This window comes from Clupea harengus, chromosome 13, assembly GCF_900700415.2.
Source record: "Clupea harengus chromosome 13, Ch_v2.0.2, whole genome shotgun sequence".
Lineage (NCBI taxonomy): Eukaryota > Metazoa > Chordata > Actinopteri > Clupeiformes > Clupeidae > Clupea > Clupea harengus.
Window position 1 is genome coordinate 10,004,362 of NC_045164.1, and position 5,294 is coordinate 10,009,655.

The window sequence follows — 5,294 nt, forward strand, 5'->3', positions numbered from 1 at the left end:
AAGTGCATGCCTAGTGTTTATACTTAAAATGACTTTTTTTAAATTACTTAAATGCACAGTGGCAAAGCCACCGATTTGTTGTTCTTGTTTCTGTAATGAGCAGTTAAATAAAAATGTAAAATGTGGGAAAGAATATTTTACACTAAATGTATCTAATATTGTGTTGGTCATATTTAAATCATTCATTACGTTTTGTTGGGAAAAAAAGAGGATAAAAAAAATCGCAATCGCAATATTTTGGTCAAAAAAATCGCAATTAGATTATTTTCCCAAATCGTTCAGCCCTAGTTGGGGTAGAGAGAGAGTAGAGAGAGAGTAAGTGAGAATGAAAGAGTTGGTGTGATTGGGTTGGGGTAGAGAGAGAGTAGAGAGAGAGTAAGTGAGAATGAAAGAGTTGGTGTGATTGGGTTGGGGTAGAGAGAGAGTAGAGAGAGAGTAAGTGAGAATGAAAGAGTTGGTGTAATTGGGTTGGGGTAGAGAGAGAGTAAGTGAGAATGAAAGAGTTGGTGTGATTGGGTTGGGGTAGAGAGAGAGTAAGTGAGAATGAAAGAGTTGGTGTGATTGGGTTAGGGTAGAGAGAGAGTAGAGAGAGAGTAAGTGAGAATGAAAGAGTTGGTGTGATTGGGTTAGGGTAGAGAGAGAGTAGAGAGAGAGTAAGTGAGAATGAAAGAGTTGGTGTGATTGGGTTAGGGTAGAATGTGGGCCCTTGTGCGACTCCGCATCTAGTGGGGTGTGTGTGGGAATGAGCGAGCGCACTGACACCTGATTAATGACAGCCAGCGCTGAATGCCACCATTCTGTTCACATGATAATTCCCCTACCCTCCTCCATCCCCACACTGACAGCAGATGGGGAAGAGTCCAGGATTCTGACCCAAACCTGTGAATGAACGTCAGAGGGTGTGTATGTGTGTGTGTTTATGTGAATGTGTGTATATATGTATGATGTTGCAACATCGCATACTGACCCTTGTTCGTACAAACACAGTCCTTGTTTCGGTGATGTGAGGGTTGCATTCCACCAGGGCTCTCAAGTAAATATTGACATGAAGCTATGATAAAACATTGGAAGGAAAGAAAAATGTGCCTGGGTCAGGGAACAGTCCTGCACCGACAGAGGAACAGGCATTTGTCGGAGTTCTTCTTTGGGTGTCAGCTCAGTTAGAGGTAGAAGGTAAAGATGGTTTCAGGAGTCATTACAAACAGTGACACTGACAGGATTTGATGAATGTGACGTTATTTGCCATTGACTCATGTCTATCAAACGCCTCACTTTAATACCCTGCCCATGGCTTTCTAAACCCCTCCCTCCACATACTATACAGAAAGCACATAGCACCAGCCTCCGAAACTTTAGCTGTCTCTCTGTCTCTCACTCATTCTCCCTTCCTCTCTCCACCTTACTCTCTATCCCCCTTTCTCGCCTCTCTACCCCCCCCCCCTCTCTTTACCTCTGCTTTGTCTGTGGTGATTTCATTGCTATGATGCCTCTCAGATGCCATCCTGATCCAGATCAAATCTAAGTCATTGTAACGCCAAGCATTTTCCAATCATTAGCCTTGATTCAGCTACTGATACATGGCTTTTAAGATTTTAAGTTTCCAATAATGAACACTAGTTAAGACATTAATTACAGGGGCCTAAACAAACCATGGACTCTTGTCAGGTAAAATGATAATAACACAAGATAAAATGGTGCATTATCCAGTGATTATTCTAATGCTTTATTGTGTAATTAGGGATTAAGATATTTTTCAACTGATTAATAATGTTAGTTAACATGTTTATTGTGTAATGCTAAGCTCTAAAATGAATGCTTTATTAATGTTAAATACCACATCAGCTAAAGGAAAGTGACAATATTTTTCTGTTTTCTTTGAGAGGATAGGGTTAATCTGAGCAAACTGTAATTACTATACCAAAGTAGTCCAATTTCTGATTCTAATTAGTCATTTTTATCAACATTTACTATAACCCAAATTCTGTGTCTGATTCAGAGAACTGGTTCTGTTGATTGGTTCTGCCTGTGAGTGTGTGACCCAACGCTTGACAGGCTGCGCGTGGGCTGGGGTGTCGTGACCACTGCTAATTCCACCAGTGTGTGCTGCCCCGTCACTCAAAGGGAAGTGTACATTAGCAGTGTCCGGCCCCAGCCCTCACCCCCTCCCCCAAACACATTGTCCCTCTTTTTTGTCTGTGTGTCTGTGTGTGTGTGTCTGTGTGTGTGTGTGAGTGTGTGTGTGAAAGAGAGATGGATAGATAGATAGATACATACACACACACTCACACACAGACGCACACTCATACACACACACACACACAGAGTGAAAAGACACTTGTTTTGTTTGTGAGATTGTGTGTGTGTGTGTGTGTGTTCGTGAGTGTGTTTGTGTGTGTGTGTGTGTGTGTGTGTGTGTGTGTGTGTGTGTGTGTGTGCGTGCGTGTGTGTGTATGATAGATGGTGTGTGAGGCTCCAGGCTGGCCCATGGAGTGGAGTGGAGGAGTCGGTTAGCCGAGCGGTAGCCCCAGGCGAACAGATGGCAAGCACCAGTACCAGCCTTTAATGGCCGGCCTGCATAGTTGAGTTTGTGCCCTGGTAACTACCGCCCTGTGCTGGCATCCTCTTGTCTGACATAACCACACACACACACACACACACACACACACACACACACACACACACACACACACACACACACACACACACACACACACACAAACACACACACACACACACACACTCCCCTGCATCATTACCTCAAGCGATATACCCCCTCCAGAGGCATACATATACCAGCCCCCCACCCCACCATGCCTCCTTTGGACACACACACCCAGATAAACACACACATACTCAGTCATTCTGATATACTGATGAAAACACACAGTGATACAAAAGCACATGTGCACATGCACACCCACACACACCCCCCCACCCCCATATTCACACACACACACACACACACACACACACACACACACACACACACACACACACACACACACACACACACACACACACACACACACACACACACACACACACACACACACACACACATATCACCACTTATCCTGCATATGCAAATAAGCAGACAGAGTGAGCCTGCTTCCCATCTGAATATGAATAGACAAAGAGGGGGAGGAGGTTGAGAGGGAGGGAGGGAGAGAGAGAGGGAGAGAGAGAGTGACGGTGGAAGAGGGTGAGAGAGAGAGAGAGTCATGGTGGAAGAGGGTGAGAGAGAGAGAGGTGAATAGAGATGGAAAAAAGAGACAAAAAGAAAAAGAAAGAATGAAAGAAGGAAAGACAGGCAGAAAGAAAGAGGGAGAAAGACTGGGGATTGGAGGCTAGAGATAGAGGGGAAGAGAGGAGGGAGGGAGGTAAAGGGCCGAGAGAGAGGGGGGAAAGGGGGAGTACCCATCCCTCTAGCCTCATCTGCCACCCCTAACTACCCCCCCCCCCCCCCCCCCCCCAATAAAGGTCTTCATTATAAAAACAAAACTCAGACAAGACAGACACAATTGCAGCGATTAAAACAATGACATGTCCTCCATTGTTCCACACTGGCTTTTCCTCCCTTTCTGTTTGGGGGAGGAGGAACAATAATAAATGTTTTGGCTGTTGATAGCGCACAGTTCATCAAGTGGAACCGTGATTTCAAGTCAGGTTTTCATTATGTCCTGGTAAAAAAAGGTGGCATCTGGCGGAGTGTCAATGCCAATGCCAGTCTGATGCCACCTTTGAGCCTAGTATAAGAAGTGGCATCTGAAGAACATGTGGCAGATGCCAGTCCGATGTCCCTCTTGACCCTAGTGAGTTGACATGAAGACAAAAGGGTCAAAAAGCGCCAACCCAGACAAGCGTAGAAAACAGACAGCTAGAGCAGGAGATGGGTTAGTGGAACACAAACAAATGCTGGCATTTGTCCTCCTAGAATACACACACTTACACACACACACACAAACACAGACTTAATAGTTTATTCACATACTAGCATGGTATCTCTCCCCACTCCCTCACTGTTAAAACTAAACTTTGACCAAGAGTGACTATTGTGACCGTTTATCTTTAGTTTTAGAAAAAACTGGTTGTGGGAATATGATGGATGAAACACCACAAAGATTACTTATCAAAGAGAAATATCAAAATCAACTTGTGTCCATCACACTTCTCTATAGCCTTATAGGCAAGTCTCAGCACTCAGCAGCCATCTTGGCAAACCCAAGGCAGCTTGGCAGCTATTTTGGACAAACAAAATCATCTAAATGAAAGTGGAGAAATTCGTAACACCGCATAGGATGGTCAAACAGTAATTTAAAGTACATCACGTAATTTCACGTTTAAATCTGACATAAATGGTGTGAATATTTTTCCCCAACTGCTCAAAAAAGGCTTAAAAAAATACTTTTTTCCGTGTTGACTTGTTCACTGCGCATGCACCATATTTCGCATTGCAGCTTTTGCTATGGTAACGGTCGAAATAAACAGAATGTTCTGTTGAGGCGAAACATCAGTAATGCCGTTTCCAAAAATACGATTGGCTCTTTACAATACAGAGCAGGTCTTCCAGTTACAAATCTGCCATATTTAGCGTTATGTATTCTCCATCTGATTCCCCATTCATATTCCCGTCAGTGATTTATCTCCTCCCTGCTAACAGCGGCATAGGCTACTTGCGTAAGCTATGGCGTAGGCTCTGCGTAGAGAACTACGAACAACCATAAATTAGCCTTGACTTGGCTAGTCCGCAGAAAGCGCTGTGCCTTTTTATTTCACATTGAATGTACTAAACCTGCGGCCGATTACGCAATCAACACGTCATCGACCTCTAAAGGCTGATTTATAGTTTCATTCATACGACGGAATACACAATCAGTCACTCCTTGCACTTCTCCAATAATTTCCCCCAAAACTCCCCTTTCCCACGATCCTCCCACAAAGCATATACTTAGGTCAGAAGAGCGCAACTTGACATTCTGTGCTCCTGTAGCAGGCAGAATGCGGTTTTAGCCATGGGCAGTCTGTTAGTACATACCATCCCACGTTTTTACGCTTTAGTTATACTCGTTTGCAGATGAGTGCACAGACAGCAGCAACACATAGTTGTTGTTGTTATACTACTTAGTACTTCTAGCAGGCGCAGTTGGTGCCCTTGTAGCGCAGCGGCACAAGAAATTGGAGGGTACACAGAAGTCTGCACAGAGCCTGGCGTACACCATCTGATGAAGAAATTTGCGTCCCTCTGACCCAAGCGGAGCTGATCCTCTCGTGCTCGAGGTTGCTGACCTTAGGCG